At 45.3% G+C, this 14,670-nt stretch overlaps 1 protein-coding gene across 3 annotated transcripts in view; it reads right to left on the bottom strand.

Annotated features, from left to right (window-relative positions):
• Nucleotides 1-2,245, bottom strand: part of HTR2C (5-hydroxytryptamine receptor 2C) — a 218,306-nt gene extending 216,061 nt beyond the window's left edge. For 2 of the 3 annotated variants that reach the window (XM_077186139.1, XM_077186140.1), the window contains exon 1: nt 1,441-2,244. The gene's annotated coding sequence lies outside the window, so the exon portion shown is untranslated. Of the gene's footprint in view, nt 1-1,440 lie in introns of all 3 variants that reach the window. The other variant, XM_077186141.1, reaches the window with a different exon arrangement.
• Nucleotides 2,246-14,670: the final 12,425 nt, after the last annotated feature.

Raw genomic sequence — 14,670 nt, 5'->3', positions numbered from 1 at the left:
AAGGTAGAGGGATTCTACTCCAGAGTCCCCTATGAGAGATGTCAGTGCTGAGTCAAACACAGCACAGCCCTGGGGAAATTGAGGAGGCAATTACAAACACTCTGACATAAAAGCTCAGGTAGCCACACATTCCAGTTAAGAGCGTGGTGCTACCTGAGCAAAGAAAACAAAAGTGACTAAAGAGATTTACAGTGCAGATGACAGTGCTGCTCTTTCTCCTGAAGAGTGCAGTCATGAATGACACATTTGTTCTGCCAGGGTGCCACAGAAACACTTCTCAAACTGTTACACAGCAATTGCAATGTTGGCTGTGCTGTATCAATAGCTCTGCAAGGCCAGGAGCAAACACAAACCTCTCTCCATGTGATGCAGGTGTGTAATCCAGGCAGCACCTTCCTCTTCTGCACAGCCAGGCTTCCTTGGCAGGGTCTGCACTCAGGAGCCAACAGGCAAACCTACATACGTGGGTCAACCAGGCCAACAAAATCAGAGGCATCCAATGCCCAAAACTCTGCTTTTCCAAAAAAACTGGAAACTTTCCTTTCAGCTGAATCTTTACAGAATAAAACTCCCACTGGAGGTCTCAAGACAAACCAGAAAGAGCATGCTTTGATGGTGAGAAGGTAACAGTATTAGCTGCTGTTGATTTTGTTAGGGATTTCTCAAGAAGGCAACTTTCAAAACAAGCCTAAGTAAATTTGATGGCACTGACAGATTTTTTTTTTCTCCCAGGTATTGGTGCAAAAAATCCTCAAGCAAAGATTCTGGGTGGTAAAGTAGTTAGTTGAACAAAACTCCTCTCCACAGGGCTGGGAAAGCAAACACAAATCCCAGACTCATACACTGCTGCTTCTAAAACAAATTTCCTTCTCTACTTCCAAACCTCAAGATCAACCCTTAAGGACCTCAACATTCCCTCTTCCTCAGGGAAGATCATCACCTTTTTTGTTCCTTTTAGTGTAATTTCACTCCTCAAAAAACCACTAGCTCCCTGTCAGCAGCATTTTCCCTCTCCGTGAGGTGTCCTCTGTCCTCCCCACGTCCACAGGAGCAGAATGAAGGGACCTGTAGAGTGCACTGTGTCCCAGTTTCTGAACCAAAGCATAACCCAGCATACTGCAGCCAACCTCATGGAAAGGTCATATAGCAGGAAGAAGTAAAAGCTCCCAGGTGTATTTCACTGAGACAGAGGGTAGTTTGTTCCAATTAAGTGCAACAACTTTATTGCCAATCAGAAAAGGTACCACTCAGGTATCCTTTGCCCTTCTCCTCCCTGCTGCACACAAAGAAATCACGCATGTATTTTCTGTCTGGCATTATAGATTACAAATTAATCCCTGTTCCCATGGAAAATTTTTAAAAATTGTATACCCCAGACCGAGGAGAGGACTGTATCCCCAGAACAGAATCGCGGCATATTGCACCGGCAGCAGCACCTACCTCCGGGAGCCGACAGAGCCAGCAAGTCAACATAATTCCTCTTGGCTGGAGACATTTACCCCAGCTCAGACAGCCGGGGCTCTGCTGCCATGCCTGGAGCTTCGGACACACCAAGAAAGCATCTTCTGTGAGCAGCACGGCTCCTCTCACAGCCCCAACTGCAGCGGCGGCAGCCTGGCAGAGCAGCAGCAGTTGAATTGCTGCACATGTATCTCTGCAGATTATTTCCTGCTCAAACACTTGGCGTAAAAGCAGATGCTCTTAACCCTCTGGAGGCCTCTGCCTTTGTCCCCCCTCGGCAGAAGAAAGCTAGCAACTCCAAATATTCTGCGCTGAGGCCGGAGAGAAATGACCGGAGACACGCAGGGCATCTTCCCAGAAGTAGTCCCAAGCTCGTGTTAGTTGCAGTCACTTTGTGCTCGGGGAGCCAGGCATTCCCAGAGCAGCCCCCAGCATCCCCAGGCAGGCACCACACTGCATCACCCACTGCAGATCCCCAGGCTCCAGCCGAGCACCGCTCGGAGCTCCCGCAGGAGCCCCGGCAGGGTGGGGTGGCCGGAGGTCTGACCCTGCGGCTGGAGGCCACGGCCGGGCAGATTTGGGACACGAGAGGAGCAGGAGTGATGTGCGAGCCCAGCAGAGTCAGGCACGCCGGGCTGCTGCTCGTGGCTCTGCGGCCCCGGGCGCTGCCCCAGCAGCCGCCCGGCACAGGGCACGGCGCTGCCCGCTGGCACCCGGCTGGCGAGCGGCAGCGCTGCTCCCTCTCACAGCCTGCGAATGTGACTGGAAAGCATGGCTGAAAACATGCTACAATTAACAGGAGGGAGGGAGATACTATTGCTCTCCTGCTAGTCTTAAAGGCACATTGCTCACATGTGCCTGTTGAGGATGCGAGCGCCCGCAGCTTCAGTCCCGGCTCTCACCTTTCTGCGGGCAGCCAAGAAGCCCAGGCAGGAGCCCTGTCCGGGGGTGGGGAGGGAGAGCACCCCAGGAGTCAGGAACTGAAGGGGCAGCTAGCAGGAGTGCCTCCATCAGGGGCTGGGGGTGAGGCCTGACACACCTTCACTGCTGTGCTGGGAGTCCAAGCAAGCCCCTGCCACCCAGCCCCACTGCTCACCCTGTCACTGGCACCCCCATCGGGATCCAGCCCCACTGCTCACCCTGCCACTGGCACCCCCCCATCAGGATCCAGCCCTGACTGCTCACCCTGCCACTGGCACCTCCACCAGGATCCCAGCCCAACTGCTCACCCTGCCACTGGCACCTCCACCAGGATCCCAGCCCCACTGCTCACCCTGCCACTGGCACCCCCATCGGGATCCAGCCCCACTGCTCACCCTCCCTGCCACTGGCACCCCCATCGGGATCCAGCCTGACTACTCACCCTCCCTGCCACTGGCACCCCCATCGGGATCCAGCCTGACTGCTCACCCTCCCTGTCACTGGCACCTCCACCGGGATCCCAGCCCGACTGCTCACCCTGTCACTGGCACCCCCATCAGGATCCAGCCCGACTGCTCACCCCTGCCACTGGCACCCCCATCGGGATCCCAGCCAGACATGGAGCACGCTGGCCACTGCCCCACGCATCCCACATGGCACCAGCCACTGTCCCCAGCAGGCAAGGAGGGTCTGGTATCCCCCAGGAGCATGGTGTCCCTCTCTGGTCTTGGCAGGACAGTCAGCTTAGTGGCACTGCTCCCACTGGCCCCAGCAGCAGCTGCAGTTTTGCACCTTGGTGCAAAGGCTATTCCTGCTGCACAGCCAGAAGCTGAGGCACTGAAACCCAATGTGTCACACATCCTAAAGCTGTGATGAGTTCAGCAGGTCTTAGACTGCCTGTAGCACATGGGGCCACAGCCCTAGGTCTGGGGCCAGCAGGCTGTGCACCAGCTGAATGCCACACACTGTCTCTTTGCTTCTCCTCACCCCCTCTTCTGAGTGCCTTGGGACACTCTGGTTTGTCCCTCACCATGTCACAGCACATATACAACAATAACAATACCAGTAAGTCCAGCTCACATCAAGTTTTCCCTCCCTTGCCCCCCTAACAGCTGGCATCTGAAACTCAGAAATCTGCAAAACAGGTGATTTACCCTATTAAAAATCTCCACTTTTTTCTCAGTAGCAGTTGTTGCCATAGATAAGATGCTTTTCTGAGCAGGACAAACTGGTGTGAAGCCCTGAACCTTGTTAAGCCTCTGCGTCACACAGCAACCCGTTAGCACCTTTGATTCTCCAAGGCCATGGAGACACCAAAATTAACCTGATCAATACCTGCCTCCATCACTGTTAGCAGTGGGGATATTTCAGCCTGAACACACAAAGCCAAAACAAATTACTATGGTGAAAAGTAAGTTAAGCACCCTGTAACTTTGCTCCTGAAAAATAGTCTGAAAGGGAACCCTTAACACAAAACCAGCAAATACTCACCACTGATGCAGGAATGCATCACAGCAAAGCAAATACTTTCTGTCTTGTAGTGCTGGTACAGAGGGGCTATTAAAACATGATCCCCTGATGAAACAAGTGCAATGCATGTTTCACTGCTTCCAGGCCATGCAGCTTTGTGCAAAAATACCACAGTGAGTTAATTCAAAATTCTCTTTATTAAGCATTGCATATCTTAAAGAAAGGCTTTTTAACACCAGACTTACAAAATATGTATAAGTAGCAATCAAAATGCTAGGCAGAGACACTTAAGGCTTCATGCTCCTGAAGTTTCTCCCCTGAGTATCAAAGATCAAATTTGTTCTCCAGAAGATAGCTGAGGATTTCTTGAGTTTAATGCTTCCTGAGCTCATTGATTAGTATGCAAACACAGCACAGTGACTTCCAGCACATCACTACAACTATCTGTCCTGAAAGAAAGCAGTCCCCTGCAGCACACTCAATAGAAATATTCTGTGTACAGGCACTATTTCTTCTTTAAACTACAAGACCTGATGGACCAACCAACTTTAAATTCAGGGGAAATGACTGCCTATTAAATTCATAAGAGCAAATGCTCATTTGAGTTATTCCATCTTGTACAACAGAGTGTTTTGGCATGAGAAGCTCAGGTCAGCAGGGTCATATCTTCCTGTCAGATACCAGGTCTGCCACTAAAAATTATGCACATGCTTGCAAGGGTAGATTTTTTGGATTTATTGAAATATGAGACTTCATTCTAAAAAGTATTTGCATGTAAGGAAGCCATCATATTGGCAAGAGTCACACTACAGAAAGTTGAATCATTAAAGATGTCTGCAAACAACTGCAAAATCCAGAACCCACACCACAATTGTACTAAATTGCATATTCCACCAAATATATGTATTCTAATTAGACTGCACTGCAAATCAACCCTTCTCAAAGACTTGAAGCGCATAACAAATTAATGTATACTGTAAGAAACACAGACATCATTAGAGTGGGGGTTTACAAAAAGAAAAAACAAAAAACTTTGGAAGTCAGAAACCTGACTATAACTATTCCCAACGACCAGAAATATATTTTCAAGTGTATTGCTATGTGATACCTGAGGAATAACAATTCTAAAACCTTTTGAAACTCAGAACTCCCAGCTGGTGGACATGTCCATGCACACAAAACAAGCAACTACCCAAGAGACAGCAGGCACAGTCAAGACCATCCAGCACACTGACCCTACTGAGACTTATAAAAATAACAGCACTAGTTTAAATGGCTACTTTGGAAAAAAAAATAAAACCAAGCAGGAGCAAGAGAGATGGAAGCCTGGCAGGATGAAACTGTACCCACTTGCAGGGGTCCTGTAAACATTGTGGCTATCTCTGCTCAGAAATCCCAGAATACTGACCTCAGCCTTCATGTTACAAAATTCTCATGCTCTACTCCTGACATTCAACATCTGACCTCTCTTTATAATTATTCTTTTACTGCACTCATATAGTACACGAAGACTAATTCATCTTGCAAGAAATGTTTTGTGCCCTGCTGTTACCAAGTTGCAAAAGATCATGGTTGGTTTGTGGCAGGTAAGTAAACAATTCATACATCATGTAAACAATTCATATGTCTATTGTCAGCTCATCCTTCAGGTCACATGTAAAAACTCTTACAAGTGGGAGGAAAGGGCTCTGTACAGTGTGAAAAGCAATGTCAGCACAATCATTTCAGCCTTCTGGAGAGTGATGGGGGTGGCTGGAGTCTCACTTGTGCACTTCATGCACTGAAGCTCTGAATTGGCCAACCCCAAGGCAAGCACCTGAACTCCTGCAGGAAACCATGGCAAGAGCAGCACTGGAAGAAGCCAGGACACCCTGGTAAATAAGGGCAGGGAGAGTGTCCCTCCTGAGCCTTGCAGCCACTTTTCTTACACACAGTAGGAACTATACTCAGTACAGTGAACAGCTCCTCTACAGACCATGAACGGAAAATTTTGACCGAGTAAAAAATTTGGAAAATAGTGAAAGCTTCTCTCAGAAGGACATTTCACGCACATGTCCAAAATCTGTAAAGGGTGAGTGTCACAGCACATGCCACAGTTGAGATAGCCACAATACAGAGTATCAACATGCAACTTCAGAAAGCTTTAAACGTCCCCACACAAAATAACACCTTACCACATCAGAAGGCTTCAGGCATCCACCCACACAGAGCAGCATGATCTCCCCTCAGAAGGCTGCAAGCAACTGCCCCTTTTGTTCATTAGCCCAACCTTTTATACCCTCATGTTGATGCATTGCACCTGTGTGCCCTCTGCTCCCTTTGGTGATTGGCCAGCACTCCATAGCTCATTGTGCAAATGCTGCTCACCTGCTTTCCACAGCTGTAGCCCATTGGGGATGAGGTTCAGCCACAGCCCCATCCCAATCACCCCAAACTGTGTGCCTGCAGGTAATGCCTGATTCTGTACTCCCTACAAACTCTTGGCTACAAATAAATTGGCTGCAGTCTCTGGCATGCACCAAGCCTTCCACACCAGGGTTCCCTGAGCTTGTTCTCCAGGCTGCCTAACAGAGCAGCTCCCAATGTTTTGTATCACCAATCACTCTGCAATTTTTCTTATCAGCCCCTACCAATAACCAGCTACTGAGCACCTACCATGACCCCATGGATATCTGGAGCTCAGAACCACTGGGTTGAGAGTGAGGGGGTTCCAGCCAGAAGAGAGGTGCAATAGCAGATACCAGAGCACGGAGTCTGGGAAGCAGCAGCACTGAGCTTTAATACTCAGCTTGCTCAGAAACTACCTCCCAGCCAAACTAACAAAAGGAGCAAGCAAAGCATTTACAGTTTTGAACACTAGCCTGGTGAGCCATCAGTCCCAAGGTTTATTTATATTGGAAAAACTTCAGAAGTTTAAAAAAGGCATCAGCATCCAAGCAAGCCACACTGCCAGGCTGCAGCACCTCACTGGGGCACACCACAGGACCAGTGTGCAGGGTTTACCAAGGAGATGCACGGTGACTGGAATGGGAGTTCACTGCAGGGAACAGCTAAGGACATCAGAGACCAAATATCCTTTCAAACATCCTATTTGCAAGACAAAAAAACACTCTTTTGACTTGGCCTATTTAGAAGCAGATATTACTGATTAGAATCTTTCAGATATCAGCATCATATTGTGGTTTTTTGCAAGGTTTGTTTTGTTTTAAATCAGTATTTATGTTGTGCTTGAAAATATTCCATTGTATTTAGATATTAGAATCCCACAGCCCTCCTTGTATCTGTGATTTAGAAATGGAAGTATTTGCACTGTGAGTAAGGTTTGCAGAATTCAATGAATGTGTTGGCAAAGAGTCAAAAGAGCATGTTTGGACAGCCTGGGGATTATAAGGTCCCCCCAGCTGCCTTTTACAAGCTAGCTGGTTTACCTTTATCAAGGCTTCCTACTTGAACTACTTTTGAGAAGTCAGCCTTGATTTCTCTGAAATTTTCAAATGTATTTGAGAAATTAAACATTAAAATAGGACCACATTAATAGTTCATCAGTAATCTTAGATCTATTGAATGTCCTTTGTAGTCAGAGACACCTGGGCCAAACCCTATAGCCAAAATCAGCTCTGGTATCTACAAGTACAAATCAATGTGTTCAGAATGAAGCTCTCAAAGAAGACAAATCATCATTCAGAAATGGGGGGCCATGGCTCTAGCTGGTGGTGCTTCTTTCTGATTCAGTAATGAAAGAAAGGTAGCAGCTATGAATAAAAACCCCAAAAGGTACCAAAGAGGCTGTAGCAAAGTGACCACCTGGGTATTGAAAGACAAACTCTCCTGAAATTCAAATGCAGCAAGAATGATTAAACATGGATACAGAGCCCAAACTACAGGAAGTAGATCCTCTGTTTCTTGATGCAGGCAAAGTGAAGCTTAGAAGTATTTTAGGAAGGTGAGCACTGGTAATAGCTTTACTGTAGGACAACTAGGTTAAATTGAGCTGGGATAAAAAGGAGTGAGACTGAATTATTTAAGCTTCCTTTCTGCCCATATGTGCTGTGAACAGCTGATAAGTCGTAGGAAGAACATACTACTTTTAGATCTCTTGACTTTCCTGTGCCAGGGTCCTTGTCTCTCTGCTGAGCAAACAGGGAACCAATGCTACTGCAGCTGGGAAGCCTGGAAACATGGGTCCTCCCTCTGCTTCTGGTGCTGGCTGATGAGTTACTTTGGACTAACCAACTTCATAACCCATTCTTTAAAATGACCCCAAGATTCCATTCATACTGGGGAGGTGCTTTGAAAAATGCCAGTGCAGCTTAGTCCCCATCAGCTCCTGCCTGTACCAACAAAGACTCCAAAACCAGGAAGATCTGTCCAGGCACCCGTGCTGAGCAAGCTCTGTGTTCAACTGGGATACACAAATACCAGGGAAATATTGTGAGGAGAGGTCTTGGAGAAGCACTGTACTAGTTAATGCCAAATGAGGAGCTCCTGTGCCATCAGCTTCAGAGCAGAGCTGCACAGGCTTGGGCCCCAGAGAGCCAGGGGAGCACCCCAGCACCCAGTGGGACACAGCAAAGGCATTGGACACCTTCTGGCACCCTCCCCACCTCATCTTCCTTCTGGGGAATTTCTTTGTAAAGAAATTTTTCCTTTCATCAAAAATTTCACACGATTTTATGGCCAAGTTCAATTTTCTATTTATATCTGTCTTTTATACACAGATATTTATACAAACTTTTATACAGTTTTGGAAGAATTCTAAAAGGCTGTTACCCCATACCTTTGCCAGAATTTGACAAATATTGTTTCTGTTTGAAAGTCCACAGGAAGCAATACAGAACAAGCCTGTCAAGCCCATGCTGGGTCCAGCAGATTCACACTTCCAACTTCCTGTTCCACTTCTGGAGACCACATCTCTGAAATGCAGCCAGAGGAAAATCCCCACCTTTCCTTTGCCTTGCTGTTCCTTTGCCTTGCTGTACCAAATACCAGTTGAAAGGCATCTCCACGTGCAGGGTGTAACATGTTAGCTCTGACAACCTCATGAAAAGGGCACCAATTTCAGCACCAAAAAGCAGTTAGCAGACTGTGGAAGCAGTGAGCTCTCTCTTCACACAGCACTGCATTGGGAACCTGCCTGCTGGGGGTGTCCCTCTGTCTCTCAGCTGCAGCATGAGCTTGCCCATGCTTTGGGCAGCACCTGATGGAGTCAGAGCACTAAAGAGTCAGTTATTTAAACCTGCAAGGTCCAAAAACCCCAGCTGAGAAAGTGAGAGAGGAGTGAGATATCACAACTGACACCACGGCAGAGAAGGGAGACCTGCTCATGCTGGGCTGAACAGGGGGTTTCTCATAGAGCAGCTGTCAAAAACTTGTTCTGAAATGGCTCAGCAAGCTCCACCTCAGCCTTGTCCTGGCCTGGACAGCTGGGGACAGCTCTGCACACTCTTCAGTTTCCCCAGCAATTCCAAGAGCTCCTGTGCCCCCAGGGATCCTGCTGGAGCACAGGGAGATGACACCATCCCCTTCTGCACCCATGACACCTTGTGAGGCCCTTGTGCTCCCTTTTTTTGGGGTTTTGAATTGTTGCTGAAATGGCTTTCGAGGTATTAAAAAGGTTTTTTTCTAGCCCCGCACTCGAGGAAGAAGTTGAGATTTTTTAGCTTTGGTTTTTAAGGTTGTTTATTTTCTCTTATTTAATACTTTTTTTTGGACTTGCAGAGGGCAGGTCAGGTTGAGGCACACTGACAGTGTTATTTTTTTATATTAAAAACTATGTGTATTTTATTTACAATAATTTTTTAATACTTCTCACTTATGTTAGACAGTTTGTTTCTACTTTAAACTAATCTAGAAGTGCTACTATTATAGCAGAAGATGGAGGACAAGAAGAAGGATAAAGACAGGATACGTTTAGATTTTTCTATTTTGTTTTTTGAACTCATTTTAAAAACTCTAAAATTTTACTTTTTTACTTTGTGATAAATTCACTATTATTCTATTTAAACTTTTGTGGCTTGTATTTCTTCACACAAAGTTGGTAATTGTTTCACGGGTTAAAATTGAAGGCACAGGTGGTTTTGACTCTGTGCCAAGGTCTTTGAGCTCCCTGTATTAGAACCCCTTGGCAGGACACTCACTGGGGAGTTGTGATTGCTCAGCCTGAGCACATTAACCCAGGAGCACTGCAAAGGTTTATCTGAACCGGGGCTAAAAAGAAAATTACAAAGAAGCTTTGGCAAAGGGTGAAACCCATCATTAATTTTAGTAGTGAATGATCTAAAATATATAAACACATTGTCCTTTTATAGCAGGACTGGGTTTCTCTATTGCTGCCTTAAAAATGTCATGCTAGCTCCACCTAGCACACGGAATGCTTGTACCAGCACTGGGGAATTATTCAGGATTAAGTATGGTCACTTTTGTTCAGTTTGATCAACTGGTTATTTTTTACAATTCAGACTAATGCTTCCATTTAATTCCTTTCACCATCTCCCACAGGAAAAATATGGGCTTCAGCTAACCTCTCAAGGGTACATTTACTAAGAATGCAAAAGATTTTACAAATAAATGAGGGGGAAGGCAACACTTTGCTGTGCATCACATATATTTTAAAAGTCCATTAGAGTCCTCTACATTTATCATGCTACCAGAGCTCAGATGGGTATTTAATACAAGAAAAATGTTGTAGGTCAATGCAGAAACCTAAATGACTGATGCAAAATTGCCTGGACAATAAAAGTGTTCAGAACAGCCCTTGCAAATACTGCCTGACAACTCACACCCTCCAAGCCCTGCTGGTCCCAACTGGAGCAGTGTTATCTCATTAAAAGTTTCTGCTCAGTCGCTAAGCAGTCCAACCACTAAAACAGGATTTCTGGAATATTAATTCCAAAGGAAGACAATCAAACATAATGATATTACTACATCCCTCCTAATTTTTTTTGTGATTGGGTCTCCACTAAATTTAACAGGAGAAATCAGCAATCAACAAACAATATTTTGACAATAGACAAAAACAGAAAAGTTTTGGAGAAGGGGCAATCCTTGAAGGAAGACATGCACTTCCCTACAGAAATCCAGGAGGGATTACTGTCCCATCTAATGGGACAACTTCCTTTCTGAACAATGTCAGCAACCAAAAAATAAATCATCCAGGGGATATTTTCCAGTGTTCTGTTCACAAGTTTGATGAGAAGCTTTACTGCCATTCAAATGGCTGGTCCCATGGGCCAGACTGTGCTGTCTGGGGCAAATTCTTTTTTAGCTTCTCCCTGAAGTCAGAAAAGGCTGGGAACATTTAAGGGGGTCACATGAAGTTTAAGGTTTGCACACCCCTCCAATAGACTCAGGACCCTTTCATTCAAGTGATTTGTAGTTCAAGTCCTTGGGCTTTCCCATCAGGAGGATCATTACAGTTTTTCTGCACAGAATGACAAACACACCCACAGCTGTGGCACTTCAGATGGGGCTGGAATGGCCCTTTACAGGAGACAGGGCATCCCCAGAACACCCTGAGCCTCTGCAAACCCACACTGCCAGCCTGGCCAGCTCTGAGTGCAAACACTCCTGGTTAGGGGCCATGCCAAGGTTCTAGGAACACAGAATTTGCTGAGAAAGCTGCAGACAAAGAGAGAATGATGGGCACGAGTTCCTTGGATTTGTAAAAAAGAGGACCTAAAGCAGATTCCTTTAACAATTACACAGCCACAGGGAGACAGCACAGCAACAAAGACATGGCAGAAACACAACAAAAGCCATCACACATCCTCAGTATAGTGCATTACCCACAGGAAGCAGGCTCCTCTGTACATACACTAGCAATCAGACTTTCAATACTTTCATTTTCAAAGAAAACTAACAACATAGAGAAAACATTTTGAAGATTAGGCCTTCTGCAGAGATAAGAAAAAGAGCTGATATAGACCTTAGTCACAGCACTGAATAACAGCAAAAGCAGTCAGGGAAACACAGATCAGAGCACACTCCACCCACGGGGATTCAAAAGGTGAGTCCGTGCCTGGGAGCTGCACTCTCTCTCCTCTGTGGGAACCCTGCTCCTGTTTTAGCAATGCACATCCCTGCTGCACACACGTGGAGCAGCCTGAGCCCATCTGCCTGGGTGGCTTTGGGCCCACACCAAAGTGCCAGTGCCACCAGGGCAGGAGATGGGGAGTGGCTCTGCCTGCAGATGGGGAGGGTGTGTGCTGCTGTTCACAGGGGTCCCAGGATGAGGGAGGAGATGAGAATCTTGACTCCATGGTTCAGAAGGCTGATTTATTAATTATATATATTATATTAAAAGAAAATTATATATTAAAATGATAATGATATATTAAAACTATACTATACTATAAAATAAAAGAAGAAAGGATTTCATCAGAAGGCTAGCAAGGAATAGAAAGGAATGGAATGGTAATAAAATCTTGTGACTGACCAGAGAGTCTTGAGACAGTCAGACTGTGATTGGCCATTAATTAAAAACAACCACATGAGCCCAATCCCAGATGCACCTGTTGCATTCCACAGCAGCAGATAATCATTGTTTACATTTCGTTTCTGAGGCCTCTCAGCTTCTCAGGAGAAAAATCGTAGCAAAAGGATTTTTCAGAAAATATCATGGCAACAGGGTGTGTCATGAAATGAGTGCCAGGTCCTTGGCAGGAGCTGCTGGGGTGATGCCACGTTGATAGCAGATGCTGCTAACACCTGTTGATGGGTACAGCACTCTCTTTTTAAAAGCAGTCAGCCATGGGAGGCAGGGAAGCATGGCCCTTGTAGGCACAGATAATTGCTTGCCAGGTGCCAGTAAACAAAGGAAAACCTGTGCTGCAAGGTTATAGAGTCAGGCAGGACACAAAGGAATTTGCATCCAACAACAGCACCAGTCCTCAAGGAAAAGAAGCACCAGGCTGAAGCTGTAGGAACCCAGAGCAATGGACTTCATTGCTTCCTGTAGAGCAGCAGCAGAGCAGAAAACATAAACCCAGTAAAGTTTCACTGGGAGCTGGGCCTAGCACAGAGACCAGACTTCATTCAAAGATTCAGTCAAAGAATTTTAGCTCTTCCTTTTCCACATCACATTCTTGAATATTCCCTCTGCTCAGTCTGCTTTAGAAGCTCATTCTTTACTAAATGAATATTATTTGTCCTAGACTGGTTCATTCAAGTGGGATACTGAACATGGTATCAAGGTAGAAAGGGAACTGTGGCTTCCAGTGAATAAAGCTTTCCTCTCCAGGGGCATTGTCAAAAATAATCTATAGACCTGGGCTATGGCTGCAAAGAACCCTTGCACCAAACAAGAGCTGTAGCTGCTCAGTCTACTTTGTATGTTAGGGCAGTCAGGATTCAGTTTGCAGCAGAAAAAATATAGCTTGAAACAAATTTGTGTTAGGGTTCCCTCACTGTGCACCTCAGTTCCTTGCTTCTTGCTGCATTCATATTAATGTACTCTTCCTCCACTGCCAGTTTCTTTTTAAATACCCACTTGGAGCTGCTGTGATAAGGCGTGTTTTCATTACAGATTCTCAATTATTCTTAAATTACTAAAACATCCAGATTTCAAATAAGCACGTTTTTCTTTTCCTTCAAGATTCTATCATATAGTGCCTCAGTTAATTATTGTCTTCTGACTGAGTTTCAAAACTCAGCTTGTTTGATGCCACAAAAGCATAAATCCCAAGAAAAGAAAAAATCCCTGGAAATGCAGTCCTTTGCTTCTTTTATTTCAAATTGGTTTTGTGCCATCAATGAAATCATCCTGTGGAAAAAAAAAATTACATTCCAGCCTTTGGGGAGAGACTGAACAGGAAAACTTTTAATATGCAAAGTTCAAAAAGCAACAAGAGAAAAGAGGTTTTTGGAAGGAGCACCTCTGGCTGGCCCTAACAATAGCTTTTGTCATTCCCCAGGCTCCAGCAGCACAGTCGGCCAGCTGGCTGCATAATTTAACATATAATATCTTATGCATCTTGATCTTATCAGAACACTTTACAGAGGCTAATGGAAATGGTAGAATAGGCTTTGGAGACCTTCTACAGCACTTGCTTTAAACTGCTGGGTTTACACAGCATCCAGTCAATTACCTAATCCCATCTACAGACATCTACTGTCAAATGAAGCAGAAAGTAAAAGGCATTTCATAAAAGCATGGATGGAACAGACATCAGCTGACCATGAACAGCACATGACTGTTCAGTCATTCATACAGTGATTTATTTAATACCCTCAGAGTTCATATTTCAGAAGTTCTTTTTTCCCTAGGCTTGCTCCTTCTTCTAAGGCTTGCTATTGTAAAGATGACAGCACATTTTGCTAGCAAATAACTGTGAAATACATCCTACTTCAAAAGTTTACTACAGAAAAAGTTCTTGTATTTTGCCATAACTAACAAAGAACAGAAAAGTGCCATTTGTTTGTCTTTGGCTTTTATCTGTTAAAGCCAGACAGAAAGAACTGAAGGCACTGAAAATAAAGCATTCATACTGCATACAAGCAGTGCTGGAATTACATCTTTTCATGGCTGCTTTTTTGACTCAAGCAGCAGTCTGGCAGGGCAGACATCATGCTCAGAAAGTTGTTTTTCCCAGGGTGAGAACAAACCCTTACACTCTCGCTGTTCTGACCTTGCAGCTTTCCCACACACACGGAAGTTTGACTGCATGATTTGTAGAACATCTCAAGTTGGATTTTTTTCCCCACCCAAAGTTAATCCCTGTGCCAGAAATAGATCAATGTGAATCAGCTGAATCTAGGAAAACAGAGAAAACAGGTCTGTTGCTAAGCACAATAACTTCAAGAAAACTGCACTCATTGTAA

Source organism: Agelaius phoeniceus, chromosome 14, assembly GCF_051311805.1.
Source record: "Agelaius phoeniceus isolate bAgePho1 chromosome 14, bAgePho1.hap1, whole genome shotgun sequence".
NCBI lineage: Eukaryota > Metazoa > Chordata > Aves > Passeriformes > Icteridae > Agelaius > Agelaius phoeniceus.
This window is presented reverse-complemented; position numbering and strand designations above follow the sequence as displayed.